We start from the raw sequence: 22,359 nt of genomic DNA on the forward strand, positions 1-22,359 counted from the left end.
CTATTTCTATTATTTATTTATTTATTTAAACTATTAAATGTTTCATTTTTATTATTTCTATAAAGGTGGACAGTTTTATCCTTTCTTTATCTATTATAAATAGCCTAAGGCGTTTTAGGCACTCTCTATGATCTGCTATAGGCTACATATTTTATGATTTAATTCCCTTGGCGCTAATTAACCTTTCTGTTTATTGTTTATGAAATGTCGGTTGCATGTCCCCAGTTGTGCCTATTTTAAATATATATATATATATATATATTAATTTAATGTATGCAATGTATTTTTTTAATTCGTGTATTTTTCGTAATTTCAATACAGAGTTTCTCCTTTCTCTGGGATTCGTTTTGGGAACTCCCCATGATCTGCTATTTTTCTATATTTAATTTCCTTCCTGAATTACCTTTCTGTTTCTTGTTGATGAATTGTACTCTAATCTATACAATGACAAGTAATAAAAAAAACTCGCAAACAAACTCGAAGCCAGGTCTTGCTGTGTGTTGCCAGATTGTGTGGGATTCAGCTCTGGTCGTACTGCGCATGCGCGTGGGAAGCCTAGGGTAGGCCCTGCTGTTTTTCTAACTCTAGTTCAATCCTACACTGCCGTCTCAACCAAAACAAGGCGCAAGAAAATCCCCCTCCAGGACGGCAAATAACCGAGGTAAGGGCACAAGCGGGTTTGAAAGATAGCATTATTTTGAGAAGGAGCAGTGGAGCTCTAGCGTCTTATTCGTGTCGGATTTGTTTCAAGCGTACTTGCGGTGGAAATACGGTGATGTGTTTTTTAATGCTTGCCTGGGAAGAATCCGAAGGCCCGGTGACCCACATTTGTTCTACCCTAGTGAGACAAGGGGAGTGTACGATGTTGCGCTGCCAAATGTTCGCAACCGATTTAAAGCCCGGACACCTCTTATGCATCGCGTGATTTAGTCCCTGCAGACGCTATATCTCTGTGGTTTCGCATTTTTAAACTTTGCTACTATATTTATCAGTTATGCACGCATAACCCCTGTTTATACTGATGATGACGCGCATTTGTCAGACTGTAAACTCGCGCTTCTCCAGGTCATATTTTAATCTGAATTTCAATGAACATATTGATCAAATAAATCGCTCTGAACGGTTAAATGAGTATTTAATTAATCGTGAATCTGCTGTTTATTGTAGTACCATGCAGCCGGACGCTTTCGCTGGGATTGCGACTCTGAGGATGGGAATTAAATCCAATTTAAGCTGACCATTTTATCGCGGCTCTAGCAGAGCAACCTGTAGCGAACTCGGCTGAATATATATCCTTTTAGTAACCACAGCGTGGAATAACCAGCCACACACAGGATTAGTTAACATCTCGAAAGATTTCGGTATTTATTTCAGCCTAGCATGTCGTTCGACTGTTTAACTATCATGCGTCCGGGGAGTGAAGCGACAAAAAAAAGAAGATAGTACCGGTAATTAATTGCATTGATTTAAACTGGTCGTAGTGCACATTTTGCGTGCATGTTTCTGTTAGGGCTTTGAGTTTTACGAGAATAAAAAGGTAAAATCTAGATATCCACTGACAGCATGCAAGAGGTGTTTCGGTTTCTATGTGAAGGTGAATTAGGGTTATTTGGCGTTGAAGATGTAGGCTATCTCTTATGGACGGTAACATACTGGAACCGATTACCCCCCGTTTCATTTTATATTTGGTGTATGACATATCTATAAGCGAATTTAATTGTTGTAACATAAAGCGCCTTGCTGTGTGTGTCATAACGGCGCGTGCCTAAATGTCTAAAATGTTGTCTTGGTTGCCAGCTGTCTAGGTTTTGTCTCACAACTCTCACTAATGAACTGATTCATGATTTTTAAATTGAATTAAGCGTTTTCGACTTCCTCATTTGTAATGTCTGTCATAGGCTACACGTTGATTGTGACGTCGTGAAATTAAGTCTTAGTTCTTGAATATTAATTAGGTAGGCTAATGCACAAAATGTATGCAGTTGTAATGTAAAACAAAAAATTGCTGTTATGATATGTAAAGAAATAGTGATGTATTAAACAGGGTCAGTAGCAGAATATTTGCACGTTGCTATTAAAATTAGATATTGCATTAAGCATAACCCCTGTTTAAAGGATGAGGGGGTTATTCCTAATGTTATGTGACAGTGCAAATGCCCAGAAATGCATTTCTTAATTTAGATGTAAAATAATTCTTATCATCTCATCACTGAGTCATTTAGATTTTTTTTATCCCACATATTTCCCACTGTTGGTCCTGTGATTTTGTAGATCATACATCCATGGCTCAGCATTTAAAGACAAAATATGATTTATTGACCACTGATAACATTTTCCCTTTGAGTTCAAGAGGTTTGATGTTCTAATACTTCCTTATTTAACTTTTTATTTTAATAAATCAAAAGTGCCACTGTATGTCAGTGCTTATCATGAGCATGGACACAAATGCAATGTTAAAAATTGCATATTGCATCTGGATTTTAATATAAGATGTATATCCCACCTGGCACTGTTAATTGCGCCTTTGTTTTTAGGTTATAGCTCTGGATATGGCGTGTTAGTTTATCACCCGGCATTTCTTATCTAAAAAGCTTGTGTACACGTGAGTTATGAATAACACTCTGTAAATACATGCAACGACCACATGATCCCAATAAAAAGAATCCCAGAAAACAGGTTGTTTTTCACCTTCACAATGTTGTTCAACAGTCATTCACTTTAAGACTGTGGTGGAGAAAGTGTTTTTCTTTGGTGTTATTTTCCTTGTGGTGGCACATTATTCCCCTTATTGCACCGTAGTAACCAAGCATACTACAATTTTTACTGTCATGAGAAATTAATATCGGATCTCCTTCAAACTGTGTAAGAAATGTATTTGTTATGCCAGTGGTGGCCAATTCCAAGCACAGTTACATTCTAGTAACTATGGTGTTTTGTGTGAAACTATGGGATGTTTTTTTTTAAGCGATGCCTTATGCTATTGAGAAAATCAAACCTGCTTCCTATGACTTTTTCAATGACTTTGTGGATTATTTGATTTGTTTGTACTGTATATCCCCTTTGAAGTTGAAGTTGGTGTCAATGAGGGCATTTAGGAACAAGTCACCTGCAATAACAGCGCAGCAAAGTCATGCCCATCTGACTTAACAGGTTTGGCCGATATTACTTTTGGCAGCATGTGCAGATATATTATAACCTTGCACCCTACTTTTATCATCTGCAAGTGTGTTCGCTTTGGCTGAATGGCTAGATTACAAAACCAAACCGGTCTCTGGGTTTTGTTTTTATGTATTAAAGGTATGCCACTCATAGTGTAAGGTCAAGAATATTAACAAGAAATAAATGAGCTGTGTGTGTTTAGTAAATAAACTGTAATTTAGGAAGGAAAGGCAGGAGGGCACAGGAGGTGCCGGTCACTGAGTGCATAATTCATATTAAAGGTTGTATCAGTGATTTCAGGCCCAAACATAAATGATCACATTCATCTAATGTTTCCTAACGATCCGCTAGCTGCCCGCCCCATAAGCATGCCGTCAAAAAACCGCGTCTCTGTAGTAGGGTGGTCCTTATTTTTAAAGTCTCCAATTGTCATGCTCTTAACCCTTTAAATTGTTCCTTTATATAAGAAAATACAGCATGCCAATTTTTATGGCAGTAACATAATAATTACTGGTAGCTCAATAGCTTTAAACTTTCTGAGATTGTGATGATTTTCGTAAAAACAGATCATTTGAATTGGTGTTGTACCTGGCTAGTAAAATTCCAAAAAAAATCTCCATAAAAGCATCTAATGCACCATATATTCCTAAATATGTATTTTAGATACATATCTCAGTTTACTTATTGTAGAAACTAAATCCAAAATAATCCATCCATGACGCGTTTTAGCAGATTTACCTTTCCTGGTGGAATCAATACATATTTCTATTGATGATCACCTTGGTTATTGTTTGGGTTTAGAGCACATTTTTTGGTTTAAAAAATTACATTACGTTCCTTGAAATTGACCCGGAACTTTGGCCGAATCAAGCAGATTATCAGGAGGCACAGGCAACCGTACATGCAATGAAAGTAGTCAATGATCACGCCGAGAGAGGAGTGGCTCTGATTCAAGAGTACAATGGCTATCTCACACACTCTGAAGAACAATTGCAGTTTCTCCTTCATGTGGTGGAAGATCACCGACGGATCTATCCAGACTGCAAAAAGTCAACACTGGCTGCTGAGCATCAGAAATGAGGGATTGTTGAAAACTTTGTGCTTTTTTGAGATTGTTGTCATTGTTGTCATGTCAGTGTTGCTCTGATTTCAATAAAATGTAGTTCATTTGCAGCAACTTTTAATAGTACTTTGCATATCACAATAACGCCGCATGCACAGCTTAACAGGCAATCTTCCACAAGATTGAGCTACCTCTAAATATAATTTTTTTTGTCAACATTTTTGCATATTTCTAATTTTGAAGTTAAAAGGAACAGTTTAAGAGGTTAAGACACTAACATTTTGCACAAAAAAAAAAAATTTGGACTTGATAAGGACCACCCTACTCTGTAGGCAGCCTAGGCTCTGAGATCTACACACAAAAACAGTTGGTTTCACCACCACTCAAAACCAAAATAAATAGTGTTCCAACCAATCACCGACAGGGGTGGGTGTTGTGAGGTCATAGGCGTTTTTTTTGACGGCATGCTTATGGGGCGGGCAACTAGCGGATCGTTAGGAAAGATTAGATGAATGTGATCATTTATGTTTGGGCCTGAAATCGCTGATACAACCTTTAAGACCTTTCAATGGTTTGCCATACTGTACCCTCTTAAATTCTTGTATCGTTTGACACTATTTGCTGATATTATTACTGTGGTTTTCAAGGATTCAAAGTGGGCTTTGAGGTGATTGCTCAGAGATCCACTCGTTTACGATCACATGTTGGGGCGTGATTGGTTACAAGGTAGTTTGTGACGTCAGAAACACCAGCGATTTCAAATCGTGATTTTGAGACTGTCTTTGTTTCACTGCAGTTTTAAGTAGGGATGGGCATTTTTCAAAAATATTGCATTCGAATATTCGGGCTCATAAAATTCGAATATTCGAATATTCGTTTATTTAAATGACGTTTAACGAAAAATACGTTATTTTTTAAGGTATTTTTTTTTTACGTTTTGTCACCATTTCTGAAGAAGCTTATGATTAGGCAATATACACAACAAGCTTACAACATGTGTTAAAGTTTTCTTTTAATTGAAAACATTAAACAGTAGGCCTATGTGTAAACAAAAAAATATAAGAACAAAAGGATGCTCAAGCAGCGCGAACGGAAAAAAACGCCTAATAAAGCAGAGTAGCAGATTGCGCCAGTTATCGTACAGAACGTACACATACACTCGAGTCAGAATATGATTATCGTGTTTATATTGTTTCACGTTTATGTTGAGAAAAACAATAATATCCACATGGAGGGACGCCGCGAGCAATTTATGCTCGAGTGAGAAAACGCGCTGCGCTGACAGACGTTTCAGAGAAACAAAGATAACGGTGTTCTAGTTCTAAGTTTCTAACAGCACCTTGCGTTTTCTGTTCTTAAACCTCTCTCTCAAAGAAAACTTAAAGGAAGAAATATACCTCAATATCATTTTACTATTAGATAAGTTATCATCTCGGATCACTCGCACTACAGCTGCGCTTACCTGCAGTCGTGATGCAGTGATAGACAGCTGTCTTTCCTCAGTCGACTGCTGTTTGGATTTCATGTGATTTCTCATTGTGGTGATGATATTATAACTCCAGATTAATAAATTAATTTGATCAAAAGTAATTCCATTTTGTAAAATCATTTAGTAACCTCATTTTCGACAAGTAATTCCAAACTTCGCGAGGCAGACGACGACATTATGATAAAATACAAACAACTTGTTAAACATGCGCCACAGTGCCACCCAGTGCATTTAATAATAACTGCGAGTTAGTGCTTGGGATTTATCAGGGATTCACTGCATTTACGACCCGCAAAGTATTTACGGCTTCATAAATTCGATAAAATTCGAATAGTATTTTATTTTTCGAATAATAATTACAGATCGAATATTCGAAAATTCGAATATTCGTGCACATCCCTAGTTTTAAGGACAAAATACTCAGCAATGGTGTTGACTTGTGAATTTGCAAATGGTTTGTCTTAAAGCATATTAAAAACAGCACATAGACATATACAAACAACATTGAATTTTCACCACATGGGGACTGTAAACATCTTACTCCAATAAAAGAAATGACAGTTGTCCAGTTCTTAACTAGTGAACAGTTGGCGTATTTGGTTCATTAGCTGAAAGTTGCAGTTTAGTACATTTAAATTAAATTAGAACAAAACAACAGACTGGCAAAATTACATAAGGATAGAGATTAAGATATATAATTAGTATAAGTCGTGTATAGCCTACTACTTAAAATGTTGTATTTGAGGTGAATTCCTCACAGAATTCCTTAAAATGGTCTTCCAAAGTTTGAGAGCTGGTCTAGAACGATAGAAATCATTCACCATTCTTGATTATGTTGATACAAGTCTGAAGAGGTAACTTGTAATCAAACCTAATTATAAAAATAAAAAAATGTGTATATCATTTGGCCTAAATGAAAGTCAACAATGTTTGTTTATTAAAGAAGAAAATTACATTGAGAGCACTTCACAAGTGGAAGTTTTGATCAGAATCATTTCTGTTACTCATTATAAAGAACTTATTATCAAAGAAACGAGACTTTGAAATCTCATTAGGTAGTCCTGTGCACAATGGCGATCAAAGTTTTCCTGTCGCATTATTGTTAAACGCCCCCCAAATCATAGTTAATGTTTAGCTTTTGTGAGTAAGTCTTTATAATACAGGGAAAATTGTTATGGGTGATGAACTCTGCGGTTTGGGATATGGAGCCTGGGCATAAAAGCAACCATTGTAGCAGAAGTAAACCAAAGCCATCCATACGGAGTGGTCAGTGTGCCCTGGCTTAAAGCCTTGTTGTTCTGGTCACTTGGTCTTGAGGCCAGGGTCATGCTTTCTGACATCTAAGGAATATCTCATTGGTTAAATGCTCACATGTAAGGAATAATCTACAAACTGTTGTCTAAAACACTCTTGGGATATAATGTGATTTTATTTTTTTATTTTATTTTTATCACGGTTTCCACAAAAATATTACGCTGCACAACTGCTTTCAACATTGATGATAATAAGAAATGTTTTTTTGAAATCACAGGAATAAATTAAGGTTTAAAATACATTAAAATAATATAAACAGTTATTTAAAATTGTAATGTTTCAGAGTTCTGTATTTCTGATCAAATAAAAGCACCCTTGATGAGTATGAGAGACTTCTTTCAAAAACATTTTGTCAGCTCTATTCAAACACACGATTCAGGCATTTGGTTAGATGTTTATGGAGCTGTTTATATCTGGACAGCACTGTGTTCAGTAATAAAATAGGAATGAATCAGAAAATGTAGTTTTACAGTAAGATTTGATTAACATTAGTTAACATTAACATTAGTTTATCATTAGGTATTATACACTAGAATATGTTAATTTTAATTGTTCTTTCATTTTTTTATTGCTATTGATACACTTTTATAATTTGTAATATTTTTTATTCATGTTTGTTCTTAATACATTCATGTTAACCTATACAACTTATACTGGTAAATGTATTAATATGTGTTGAAATTTACATTACACTAGATGAATAAATGCTGTAAAGTATTGTCCAATACACATGATACGAGCTAACTGAAGTTTAAAAAGTTAAGGTGATTGGCTTACAAAAAAAAAAAAAGACCCAATAAGCACCAAGATTGAGTTGATCAACTCATAACACTTAAAGGGATAGTTTACCCAATAAGGGTACCTTATAAAAAAAACGAACGATGTATAGTGTTGCCAAAATGTCTGGAAATAGATTACAGGTGTGTTTTTTTTTTTCATTTGCTTACACACTAAAAGTGGTACATGAGGCCCACTCAGTGAAACCATTCATTCATCATGTTTTCAAAACTTTTTTTGGAAATAAATAATTGTAACCCTCTTGACTTTCTGTTTATAGTGTAAATATGCCTAATTTGATCATGTAGAAATCAAAACTCAATGTTGAAAATTTTCACCCTTGCATTTCTGTTTATTTTGTAACTACATATGTCATCACCTTTATTTCTATAGCGCTATACAATACAGATTGTTTCAAAGCAGCTCTAACAATCCAATAGTGTCATTATTCAGCTCCGTTCAATAGGCTAACTGTGGGGCAACCAATGGCAATAATAACATTACATATCTTATGTTTTTTCCCTCTCTTTTCTGTCTTTATCTTCATAATGTCTTTAGTCTTTGTTCCTAAACTTACCTTGAAGCTTTTTTCTCTTTGTGCCTTCAGTTTATTTATAGTCGGATTTGTTTGTGTACTTTGGCCACTTGTTAACATTGTCAATTGTGTTGTATTATGGACATTTTTAAAACCATATGCTTGTGAGGTCATTAACCGGCAGTTCTCAGATGTTTGCTTTTCTTTTTGAGAATGATTTTGGGTCAAGAGGCCTTCTGAGCTCTTGTTCTCTATAGCATGCCCGCCATTTCATAAGACTCTCTGAGATTGTCTTTCCTGCAGTGCCAACCAAATTACATTTGCTTCAGCCCACATAGATGCCAAACCCTCAAAGAAAAATGTACTTTCCATTCACAGATCTTCAAATGTCTAGTGCCCATGTCCTATCAACTTGTGTCAGGAATGATAGTTTCCATTCAGCTTTTTGTGTTTTGATGACATGTGATAGTAACGCAGGAGGCTTGTTTTCCGTACTGCTTCCCATTCCCTGGCAGATGATGAGTTTAATTTCCGATCTGTTCAGAAAAGTAAAATTTCCACTCGCACTGTAATTTTATTGGGTGGTCCAGGGCAGGCTTTTCCACAATTATCCTACATTTCTCTCTCTGTGCTTTAAGGGATAAAACTGGAGTCGATATCGGTTCAGTTTGGCTGTCTCAGGGGGACGCTAGGACCCGATGCTGGGCACCAACCTTGTGTCCAGAGGGACATGTGACTGCATTGTGGGAGAGTGGGTTGGAGTGACGAGTCCTTTTGGATGCCCAGAGCTCTAAACATCCACCCACTCCACCAAACCCGCATGTATGCATGCCTCCATCTGCTCGCTCTGCGTTTCACATCGGACTCTGCTTCAGAAGACTGTGTTGTGTGTAAGATCAGAAGCATGTTATGCTTAAAGGCACCATGAAATCACAATTCTTATTTTTTATGGAATATTGCAGTATTTAATATAAATGATTTATCCATGCAAATCATTATTTATTTTTAATTCATGTCCCCTCGTAATCTGTAACCAAAATTACTTATATGTTTATTAGCATGTTTACAACCTGCCACTCACATGAGATCACAACAGTAGCAAACGACAATGATCCAATCAATTCCCCAAGTCCCGCCCTACATTTTTTTTTCTTGTTCTAGAAGTTGTTTTCATATACGTCACAGGAGGGAAAAGGGCTAACTTCTGTTTCATGCCAATTTAAATGTTGACAATCAAGCCAGTTTTGTTTAAAAGTTGCGATGTAATTGAAGTAGCGATAAATCCTTTCTTTCGTATTGTGACGGACATCTGAGTGAAACGGATTGTTGAAAAGAAAAAAAGAGTTTGGCTGGGACACTTCATCAATTGTTGATTAAGCCGGGGACACACTTAAAGACTGTAAGGCCGATTATGAATGTAATTTGATACATATGATCATGCCCTTTGCCCAAACGCGTGGAGTCATAGGCCTTGTCCACACGGACCCGTGACTTTTTTTGACCGTGACGTATCAGGTCACTGAAACCGAACGTTTTTGAAAACCCCTGCCAGGGTGAGGATTTTCAGAAACGCCGGTTGCAGTGTTGTCGTGTAGACAGTAAAACCGGGGTTTTTGCTTCTGATTCAGGCTTCTGATTGGCCAACGTGGCTTTACGATTAGGGTTATATCGCCGCCTGCTGGTGTGGCATGCTCTTGACAGCGTTTGATAGCGTGTTTTTGCGTTTTCATGCAGACGGAGATTTCTTTTAAACCGAGCATGTGTGGACGGTTTTTTCTTTTTTAAACGCAGGAGGAAAAACTCCGGTTATAAAAATACCCGTGTCCGTGTGGACTAGGCCATAGACAGTTGCGTGTTCACAGTCAGCGTTTAAAACCTGCTCCAGTCATTGAAAAGTCTGTAAGTGTGTTCAGTTCAGTCTTAGCTTGTCGGTTAGTGTGTCCCCGGCATTAGATGGAGGCAGATCTGAATGCGAGCTTGCAGTTGATTGTAAGAAAGGCAGGTTTATGTGGCCAAACTGTGTGTCATAGTCTGTCAATGATTTCTTTCTTTTTAATTTTATATCTTACATTTGAATTATCATCATGTCAATGGCTCAATAAAGCAGTTCTATCTTTGCCATTCTAAATTTGATGTATGACTGCTTTTTTGGTTCCCTATAAGCAGTTGTTTGAATTATCAGATGCATGGAGTTGAATGCTGTAAACCAGTTGGCAAGGATCCATCACACAAAGCCTATATGCTTGTAAATCAAAAATGGCATATTGCAGACTGCAGAGGAATATGAGTCATGTTTTTATCCATTTAGGTCATTGTTGGTTTCCCAGCTAGGGTTTGGCTTTTTGTCATTTGAAGACAAACATTTTTTTAATTTTATTATGGGAATATTGCAAGCATTTAGCTTTCACACATATTGATGTTGGAATTCATGAGCTGAAAATGAATTGCGAGTTACTTCCATGTTGATGTGAAGCTTAATTGCTGTGTGAGTGTAAACAGGAGTTAAACCACCTGGGTCCATATAATAGCAGTGTTGTTACTATTAGCAAAGTCTTTAATTCAGAATTCACTTAAAAAGATATAAGTCGACTAGATGTAGATGTTTACATTTTCAGTCAAATCAAGTTTATTTGAATGGAGCTTTTCAAAATATAGCTTTTAAAGCAGCTTTACAGAAATGTATGTCTCATTGTTCCTTAAGGCCCTATTGACCGCTTTAACAGTAGTTGCTAAGCTATTGCTAATGTGTTCACAGAGGTTTCCTAGGCTATACATTTTGTTACAGTGTTGCTAGGTGGTTTCTGAGGTGTTGCGAGTGGTTGCTGAATAGTCACTAATTATGACAAAATGGCAAAAGGCCTGGTCTACGTATATATTTTTTTTCTTCTGGTCAAGGAATGCCTACTTTAAAGATCAAACAAACAGTTCTTTTTTACATGGGATGGCTTCTAAAATAGATTGTATCACAATAATTGATGGGCATGAAAAAAAAAAGTAAATAATAGCACAGTTATTATCTGGTGTTTTTAGTGTCTCAGAGCAACTCAGTTCGCAGCACATGCTGCTTCAAGCAAACTCGTCTCTGCATCTGCTCTGAGTTTGGGTCGCTTTGGAACGCAACATGTTCCAACTATCTTTCTATAATTGGAATGCGAAGCGCTTATAAACCTGCTATTGTCAACAAAAGAGAAACTTTAAAGGCTAATTCACACTGCACTGATGCCGGCCAACGGCAATGGAGATGTTTGTCGGATCAGTGTGCTACCCCTGTCTGCGTCAGTTGCCATTTGTCGGCACCTGTTTTTGATAAACTCGAAATCTTTAATTAAAAACGTTAACCTCCCCTCCACCTCAAAATGATGTTCTCTTCATCATGATGTTCTCTCTGCGGAGTTTGGGACTAAATATTCGCCACAACTGAACTGACTGCTAACTGGCATTTAGATCTGCCTCCATACTTAGCAACACCCAGCTTACTGCTATCCAATAAATTCCAGAAGGACGAAATCCCGCCCTACATTATTTTTCTCGCGTTTTTGGGAAATGTCCTGCCCCTCCATAACCGCAAGTCTAAATATTGAGGATGGCGTCAATTTCAAACCAATTCAAGCCCGATTCAGACCCTGACAATGTTAACGAACAAGAGGATCGTCCAGAACGGATTTCATGCACAGACTTTGCAAGCACTGATTTCACAGGACGTAGAGTGGTACGTTTTTTGTAATTTTCGTATACATTATAGATACGATGTTATCCACCATTTAATCATGATATTTGTCGGAAAACTAAGGTAATACAAACCTCAATCGGTTAAAAAAAAAAACATGGTTAAATTTCCTAAGGAGCGTGAGCCGTCTTACAAAAGCGAGAGCTCGCAAAAGCAACAGAAAACAAGCTGTTCTCCATGAAATGTGCAGCGCACAGATAAACGGTGGGGTTATAATGTTCAGAAATGGTGTTTTAAATAAGTTCTAACCACTCTAAGTTTGCTAGCCTTGGGAAGGTCAAACAAATGAGTTTTGGAAATGTTGTGGTCTTTTTGATATGGCCACAACACAGTGTCTTCTCTAATGCAGCTCAACCAGGCCTCGTCCCCCTTTTTGCTTATTCTGTGGGTGGGGATTATTTAAATGAGTACCATTATGACTTCATAAGATCCGGAAAAATCGCATTGTAGCCCAAACAAGTCGTTTGTTGTAGTTCCTGGAAAGTGGATTCTGTTAAATAAAATATCTCCCCTTGGAGTGGACTTTGATCTTTGTAACCTTGCAGATCTTTTTTATGCTCAAACAGCAACATTACAGACGAGCTAAAGTTTAAAAAGTGGAAAAGCATAATAGGACACCTTTAATGTCTCCCTGCTGTTTTCCACCAAAATATGGATTTTGTTGTAGTATTCGGATAAAAACTGAAAAAGGAATAAATGTACTTGGGAGTGAACCTGATCCTTCTGTTTTACCAGCCAGTTGTCAGCTCTTGTTCTTCAGCGCTAAGAATTCCCTTTTGGGTTGGACTCAATTTATGTTTAGAGGCAAAGGGAGTAACAGCAAGATGTTTGCATGGAGGGACAGTCATTTCTCAGTGCAACGGGAGCCCCATGATTTGTGTGTGTGTATGTGTGAAGACTCAGAATGACCCAGATGTTTTAGTTGTGATTTCATCTCTAATCAGAACCTCTGGGACGTGTGGAGAAGCTAGCGGGTGGATGCAGAACTTTTCTTAGAACTAGACACAAGGTCTGTTCACTTACACAGCAGCACACCGCATATATAACCCGTGACCTGGTTTGTTGACATTTCGCTGCAGAATAATAGTCAGCAAATTGTGATAGGACGCATTTAAATATTCTTAGCTAACACCCAAAATCTCGCAGAGAGTGTGCTGTGGTTAAAGTTACATGCATTCAAACAGTTTCTTTTGTTCTTTTTGCTGTTGATATAGTCATTTATTTCTGAATGTCAGAATAAGGTAGTGGATACACCTGATGTAAGCTCACCTTAAGGAATTTATTTTTGCCTTTGCAGGGTTGGATTGCCATTGCCATTGGATTGGAGTTACTTTGTTTGGAATTAAAACGCTCAATGACAATCTACAAGAGCCCTTCTGCAACTTTTCCAACCTAAAGAAGGTAAGGTGGAAAATGGTGAAATATTCTTTTGAAAACAGTTTGACAGTCCCCAAATGAAGATAATTCAAAGACATTTGTTGTTTTTGGCCATCGCATCACGTCCATGGTATGTTAGAAAGAGTTCACGTGTCCTTTGTGAATGGCTTCTTAGTCATTTTGTGCTACCTTTATTTTGTTATTATGATATGACGGGCTGTGTGCTTATGATAGTGTTGTGATTTTCATGTTGACTGCACTCCAATATTGCTAAGGGTCTGACTCACTTAATAGCTTAATACCCTGCAAGCCCCAGAGATGAAACTACAAATGGCTGAACTGGAGATGGAGCATAGCGTTGATTTGAAAGGAGGATGTATTATTCGGTTAGATATACACAGTTCGGCTTTGGACGAGAATGGCAACCATTCTTTAACTGAAGTGAAGAGCAAAAGAGTTTTATTTTTAATGTGTGATTAATCTAGTTCATTTTTTTTAATCAATTGACAGCACTAATGTATATATGTTGCAAACAGTTGCTTAATATTTTTGTGGAAACCCTGATCTTTTTAAGGATACTTTAATGAACATTTAATAGAAAGGTAAAAAGAACAGCATTTATTTGAAATATTAATCTTTTGTAACAATGTTAAAGTCTTTACTGTCGCATTTGACCAATGTAATGCATTCTTGCTGTATAAAAATATTAATTACTTGAAAAAGAAATCGTACTGCACTGAAAAAAACAATAAGTAAAATGTACTTAATTTTTAGTTAACTTAAGTTTTTGCGTGCATTTTTTAAAAGTAAATTTCACATATGGAATTAAGTAAACTCTACTTAACTAAGTTAAGTGAAAGTAACAGAGAAAATAAGTAATTTTAACCTGGCTAGTAAAATGTTGAGTAATATATATTTAGTTTAAGATTCCTTTGCAATACATTTCTCTCAAACAATATAACATTGAATTAAACCACACTTTTAAAGTGTAAATGATACAACAGTGTAAATACAGCTGAAAATACAGCTCATTAATTATTCAAGGCCCAGTGCATGATGGGAACACCAGTATCAGAAAAGTTGAGTAATTTTACTTAATTGTATAACGTTGATATTTATGCTTTCATTTCTACATACTTGAATTGAGTACTAATATAGATTTTACTTTTAATTATTGCCTGAACTACCTTTTTCATGTAAATTACTTTTTTTTTTTTTTTTTTTTTGTATTTACTTTATCAGTGTGACTTCAAACTTTAGTAGTACCAAACATTCCTCTGGCATAAAAAAATAATATTATATACTTATGTAAAAAAAAAAATTAGTGTAAACTTCAGTACATGTATGCATAATGTTACATAAAAAAAAAAAAAAAAAATTGGTTCTAGCCAATAGAAAATTGTCCATATCCAAACGAGTATCCATTTGTATCCATTGTACAAATTTTAATTGATTGCACACAATTAACTTAAAACTGTGACAAAATGTACAAGAATTATTGCATTCGTCCATTTTAATAAGTTAAATCAAACATACAGCAGAAATGTATTTTTTTTGGAGTGTACCAGTCAAAAAGATCAAACTTGCCTACATTACTAACCTCATGAAAGAACTGAAATCATTGTGGTTAACAAACTTAATTCAGCAACATGCTTTACAAGGAAACATTGTAAAGGTCCATTTACATCCCAGTGCTGCTGCAGTGGGAATGCTTTTCTCATTATTATTCAAATTTCGCACAGCTTTTTTGTTTTTGTTTTGTTTTTTCAGACCTGCAGTGTAATTTGCATGAAGATGCCATGCTTGCATTTGTAAGTGATGTGTATTGCACTAAGCACTGCTTCTGTATTTTCATGTGGATCGATGTGGCTGCAGGCTACAGTCCTGATTTGGGATTCGGAACTGAGAAAAAAAAAACTTCCCTGGAGATCCCACATACACACACAGTTTCCCGTGATCTCAGTGTCTAGGCTTCAGCCCACCTCACGTCACACTTATTTCTGTGTTTTTCTCTCACTAAGAGGAAAAGGGGTGATTGTGCACTAGGGAAAAGTGAGGAATTGGAGAGGCCGTATGACTCGGCTGAAATCGCCTGCAGCGTGTCGTTTTTGAAGCCACAACACTGTATTTTAGCTCTGAGGATGGCGTGGCTTTGCTGACGACAGCCCTTCATGTCTGTAGCAAGCCTGTCAGCTGTATGCTAATTTTACATTCTGGCCACTAAAGACCTGCAGGATATTTACACATAATGTAAGTTTAGCCTGGGTTGGGTATACAGTATGCTAATGGTTCTCTGAACGGTTCTGACCACAGTGTGGGAAAACAAAAGGCTTTTTACTATACAGTTGCCTTCATTTGTATCGGTAAACTGAGGAGAAATTCTGAAGGTTTGGCAAATATTCCTAAATATTTGCTAATAAAAAGCACAAAAGATTTTTTTCACCTAACAATTGAATTAAGAGCTAAAAGAAGACTGTAGTAGATATAGAAAATAAATAAATAAACCGGGGCAAAAAGAGCTAATCACACTCCTATAGAACCAGTTCACACAACTTTTTTAAAAATTATTTAACACATTCTCTGCCCCTAAATGTGCATGTCTTCAGGAAATGTTGTTCATTACCTTTTCCGATTAAAATATGATCAATTATGTGAATACAACACTTAAGGTTCTGCTGTATTTGGAAATGTACCGTTGCGACTGCACCAATTAATGGCCAAACATAGAGCATCCTGTGGGTTGACATTTTAGACCAGGGGTGTCAAACTCAGTTCCTGGAGGGCCACTGTCCTGCAGAGTTTAGCTCCAAACCAGCTCCAAAAACACCTGCCTGGAAGTTTCTAGTAATCCTGAAGACCTTGATTAGCTGGATCAGGTGTGTTTAATTAGGGTTGAAGCTAAACTCTGCAGGGTTGTGGCCCTCCAGTAACTGAGCTTGACACCTCTGTTTTAGACAATTCAATTACAGTTGCTCAAAAATGTGGAGTAACATTTTTGTTGTCCAGTTAGTCCTCTTCCAACTGGAAGTTGTTAAAGGGATAGTTCACCCAAAAATGAAAATTCGGTCATCATTTACTCGCCCTCAATTTGTTCCAAACCTGTACGAATTTCTTTCCTCTGAATTCTTTCCTCTAAATACCACAACAAAAAGTCGATGGGGTTCCCGACATTCTTCAAAATGTCTTCTTTTGTGTTCAGCAGAAGAAAGAAAGTCATACAGGTTTGGAACAAGTTGAGGGTGATTTAAACGATTTACAGAATTTTCATTTTTGGGTGAACTATCCCTTTAAGGTCTGAAAGTATAAGCCGTATGAGTAAATGTAAATGTTCAGATTCAGTGTATTGGTTCACTGTCTTATTTTTGTCATTCTGCTTCCTGTATGTGTATTTCCTAGCATGTAAAGCTCTTTAGCAGGAGACTTTTGGTTTTGGAAAAACTTGGATAAACAACATTTTAATCAAGCTCGGTAGTCTTGGATCCTCAAGTTTTTACTGCTTTGAAATGTCAGTTAGTTAAGATATTCACTTGCATTTTTTTTGCTCTTTTTGCATAATTGAATTATTAATCATTTAATTACACATTTTAATTGAAGTACTTAACGTTTGATTAATTTAGTTGACGCTCTTACCCAAAGCAACTTTTAAATGAGGAATGCTTTTGCCTGTGTTTTTGCTTTCATGTTTCATGCTGAAATTCAGAAATTTTGTTCCTTTGAACCATTTCCGTTATGAAACTAGGTCGCGTTTTTGAGAAAAGTCTAATTCTGAAGATTTGACTGGAGATAAAACTGCTTTATTCTTAATTATTAATAACATAAAAAAGCAATTAGTAGCTGAATCAAACAGTTTTCTTTCCATTCAGATCTTGTGTGTGTTTTTGTAGGATGTTATATGGTGTGTGTGTACATACCATAGTTAATTCTGAGAAAAGTGCAAGGAGAACATAATGGATTACAACTGTAAATCTGGTGCTTGTAGATCTTTATGATGATTGCGCTAGTAGTTTTTTTGTGTATCAGTCATTATTTTGCTTGATTTTTGATGTCTTAAATATGGCAGTTAAGTTATAAATGATTAGTGGATTTTTCGGCTCCCCTTGATGCCTATTGTTTATGTATTTGCATGATTGTGCAGTTTTTGTGTGTCATTCAGGCGTAACAGGTGAGCAAGGGAGAGGAAATAGGATGTTTGTCTGCGTTTGACCTGTGGACACAATCAGCCGCCTTTAGACTGGGAGAGGCTCACGTGAGCTTGGCTATAACAATATACAGAAGCAAACAGGTACACACGTGAGGCCTTTAACCTGAATCACACAATGACTAATGTTATTTTAGTATTTATGTACTATTAAAGTATCAAATTAATATATCTTTTATTTTTATTGTCACTTTCATTTTCATTTTATTTGAAGTTTTAGTACATCTATTTAAACATACTTATTTCAGTTGGTTGCAAAGACATTTCTTATTTTTAAAAGGGAACTGTGACAATCCGTAAACATTAGCATGCCTAAGACTTTTGCACAGTACTGTCTGTAAAAGCATTTCTGAAATTATAAGCCTGGCATTTCTACTTTAAATCCTTCAGAAAAAATGGCCCAATTCACTTCCATTATAGATGCCTCACCATAACCTTCATTTTTTAAACTTCTACATCATTTTTGCTCCGCATTTACTAATACATTTTTAAGATCCAAAGTTGTTGTTGTTGTTAACATTAGTTAATGCACTGTGAACTAGCACAAACATGAATATTTTTATTAGCTAACATTTACAAAGATTGATAAATTCTGTAAAAACATATTGTTCATTGTTATTCCATGTTAGTTAATGCATTAACTAATGTTAACAAATGAAACCTTATTGTAAAGAATTATCAGATCATTTTTTTGGGGGCGATCAACATAATGCCTCAAATGCTGCTGGTTGAGCTGATTCATGTACCAAACTAGGAATATTCCTTTACTGTTTTTGTTTTGTTGATTTAACAATACATTCGTTAGTTGATCTACCTGAAAAGTGTAAACTTTGTGACAATATCAAATCATTGCCATTTTTGAGTATCACAACCAGCTCAACACTTCATTGCTCAACCAATGGTGTGAGATTGGAGCGGGACTATCTCTTTGACCGACCAATGGCAGATGGGGGGAATGTTCGGGAAACCTGTTTTCGATTCTGTTTTGGAGGCATTAGCTTTCCTTAGTATGCCGGTCCATATCTCATAGAGGTGAATTAATCTATCACCTGCACAAACAGACCCAGATTTTCTTTGTAAGTTCCGGCAAATCTGTTTTAATGAACAATTTTGACATCTTTAGAAGGCACCTTATTTTGCCTCTAATCCTCCTTCCATTCTCCCGTGCTCTCTGCCTCCCTCTGGCTGGGATCATGGCTGACCCACTTGGCGTCAGTGCCAGCGGCTGGCTCCTCGCCGTTCCTCTGAAAGACCAGACCAACAGCCGCAGCAACTTCACCGTGGGGCCTCCTGCCAGTGGCGGTGTGAGGCCCTGCCAGTGGAAAGCAGTATTGCTCAGACATTTTCCTGTCTGCAGACTGCTGGACATTCACACTAACAAAGGGCGCTTTTGTGAGATCCAGGCACAGGGGCTTGAGGTTGACTGCAAGCCCACAGAAGGGACTCTAACCCTGGGAAATCAGGGTGTGGTGTAATAAAGTGTCCTGGAGGAAACAAAAATGACCTTTACTTGGTGATTATCGGCACAGAGATAAGAGATGGCCACGAGTACATGGACATAACAACAATAATTGATAATGAAAAACGCATCCCAGCTTATTTTTGTTGAGCTTGAAACCGTTTCAGCAAAAAGGCCTGCATCTATACACAGTGTCAAATTGAGCCTTATTTAATTACATTTGTAATTTAATTTTATTGAATTTTATTATGAAAAAAAAAAAAAGTGTGGCATGGTAGTACATGAAAATAACGAAAATACTTGATCCCAACTTATTTTTGATAAGCTTGAAAACGTTTCAGCAAAAAGGCCTGCATCTATACACAGTGTCAAATGGAGCCTTATTTAATTACATTTGTAATTTAATTTTATTGAATTTTATTATGAAAAAAAAAAAAAAAGTGTGGCATGGTAGTACATGAAAATAACGAAAATACTTGATAATGAAAAAGACATCCCAACTTATTTTTGATAAGCTTGAAAACGTTTCAGCAAAAAGTCTAGCACCTATACACAGTCAAATGGAGCCTCATTTTATTATTATTTTATTATATTTTTTTGGTAAGCCTGTATTGATGCATTGACCGCATTAAAATATCAATAGCTAACACACCAATAAGCCAATAACTATTTTCAAGGCGATTACGTGATAAATAGGTGTACACGGAGGCTCTGCCTTCTTCCACGTGGAAATCTTTTCCGCTTAATCACAATCCGCGGAGATCAGACTTGACCCACGAATGAAAACATGAACACACTGTGGAGAGCTGCTTTAGGTAGATAATGAGGTTGTACTTCAGATGAAATGAGACACTGACACTGTTTATGGTAAAGCTGCTTGATTTTAGTGATTAAAGTGCTCTAAATAAACGTGACATGACTTTAGATTGCCAAATTGCAGAGCTCGCGCAAACTTATTGGAAACCACATTGCTGTAACCAGATGCTTTTTCTTGTGCTTTATTTAAAAGAATGCTTGTTGTTTTCTCAGATTTGTTGTTTGTTTATTTTGTTATTGAGAGGAAAGCGCACAGCACATATTTACATATTCATCTAAACGCTGCTCTCAGCAGTTTGAGCGCCGTCATATGTTCGATAACAGTATATCGTGGATTCGAACTTTGTTTTACCCCAAGACGAAGAACGAAAAAGAGTATATCGGGGCCTTAAATAATGACAGAATTAGCATTTTTAAGGGTTATTTAAGGATTTTTATCTTTGTCTTACCTATACGTGATACTATGGTTAGTTAAAAAACAATTTATTTGCCTTTAGCATTTTTTTTTTTTTTCTGCAACCCAATCAGAAGAGACATGTGACTCATTAATATCTCTTATTTATTGAATGCAGTGTGGAAAAGTTGTGCAGAGGTTTCTGGGAATGATAGTGAATTGTTTTATGGCTGAAGTGTTGGCACTGTTTATATAAACACCTCTCTGCTGTGTTTGGATTTTAGAGAACTCATTAAATAGATGTGTTTACTGCTTGCATCTACTGAACCATCTGATTACTTTACTGTCACCCTGATATGCCTGTTTGTGTGTGTGTATTTATGGCTGTAGGACCAATAGTAGTAAGCGTGATTCCCCACCATCAAATGTACTGTTAGTTTGTTTCTGCTTAAACTGTGTCATTTCTCTTGTGTGCATTATTTGGGCATGATGAGCATTATGATTTTGATTTTTGAACAATTGGATTGTACAGTATGTAAATGTTTTGTCACTAAACTAGACTAAAATTGGTTTGTGTTTGGGTCCTCACTTCCCAGTGTTTGCATCTAAGCCATGGCTGGTTTTAAATGTCGGCCGTGGTTGCTTATGGACTGATCGTCATGGTTACGGTGTTACAGTCATCCCCGCTCCCGCCCTGTGAGAGCGTTTGACAGAGACGGCAATCCCAGCCTGTCTCTGAAGTGCCACTTTTGCTCTGTCATCATCACCATCTCAACCACCAACCACACCCATCAACATGTTAGTGGAAACTGTCGATATGAAAGTTTCATATTTTTCCTATGGGATACCTCATGATTCCATTTGATCTTCTTCTTGATCTGATTCCAAATGCAATTCTCGGTGCATCTCAAGTTTTCAGCAACAGTGTATACATTTCGGCAATATATAATTTTTGCAGAAATTTGGCTTCTTACTAATTTTGTGTAAAGATTCTACATATAATTTTGTTTCTGACTAGCCACTTTAGATAAAAATACAGGGGTATAATAACTAAAATGATTTAACGCACCTGCCCCGCTCCAGAACTACGAAGGTCTTACATTTCATACAGTTGATTGGTGATGAACATGAATGCAGGACAACTTACTGCGTGATGTAGCCTATAGATTGCAGATAGAATGACCCTAAAATTCAAGATATCAGGGCAAACATGCCCCTGTATGAGTCTTTGTCTCATATTTATATCATACAGTTTAGCAATATCCCACGATTGCAAGTGTGATATTGATTTTATACAACAGTTCAATAAATAAGAAGTTAATATTGTGTTCTTTTAGATATATCGTCTGTTTTTGCACAATTTTACAATCATAAATATCACCTTTAAAGTCAGACCAGAACTGTTGTGTCTCCAAGCAGCACACAGCATTTCTGAACGAATCTGCGTTTTGAATGAATCAATTGGGTGAACCAATGATTCAATTGCCAATTTATAAAGAGAGCCATTTACTCAGACTATAGATATAGAGATATAGAAACTGCAACGCACAATATGGCGGAATACTTAAAAAATAAATACGGCCTTCTAAATAAAAGAGCCAATCGCTGATTGGTAAAGTCATTGCGCATAGGACTGCACAGGCACATTGGCTGGTCTAGCCTGAAAAGTACACTTTTTTTTTAACGCTATTGGAGCATAAGAAACAACATTTATGGGACAGTTCATGTCAGATTTTGTTGCAGATTTGAAATATGTTATTTAATTGTGAGCTCTGCAAGCAGTTTTTGAGATTTCAGGATTCCCCTTCAAGTAGATATGACTTGATCTTGGATTCCCGAAATAGCTGCCCGGAGGCGTTGCAAATATGGCTGCCGAGTAAACAGACTTTCCATAAAAGGGACTTTTTAAAGAATCGAATTAATTAATTAATTAATGAATGAATGACTCAATAACTTAATGACTCAATGACTTACTCATTTAGACATTTACAGCAACCTACTGCCAGTTTTAGTTTCTGATTTAGAGTATCATTTCATTAAAAATAATTGGG

At 36.6% G+C, this 22,359-nt stretch overlaps 1 protein-coding gene across 5 annotated transcripts in view; it reads left to right on the plus strand.

The window, feature by feature from the left end:
* Positions 1-533: 533 nt before the first annotated feature.
* clocka (clock circadian regulator a) overlaps positions 534-22,359 on the plus strand; it is a 69,710-nt gene continuing 47,884 nt past the window's right edge. For 4 of the 5 annotated variants that reach the window (XM_084431508.1, XM_084431511.1, XM_084431512.1 and 1 more), the window contains exons 1-2: positions 534-661; positions 13,362-13,465. The gene's annotated coding sequence lies outside the window, so the exon portion shown is untranslated. Of the gene's footprint in view, positions 662-9,112; positions 9,228-13,361; positions 13,466-22,359 lie in introns of those variants that run through there. The other variant, XM_084431509.1, reaches the window with a different exon arrangement.

This window comes from Rutilus rutilus (assembly GCF_951802725.1).
Source record: "Rutilus rutilus genome assembly, chromosome: 15".
Classification (NCBI taxonomy): domain Eukaryota; kingdom Metazoa; phylum Chordata; class Actinopteri; order Cypriniformes; family Leuciscidae; genus Rutilus; species Rutilus rutilus.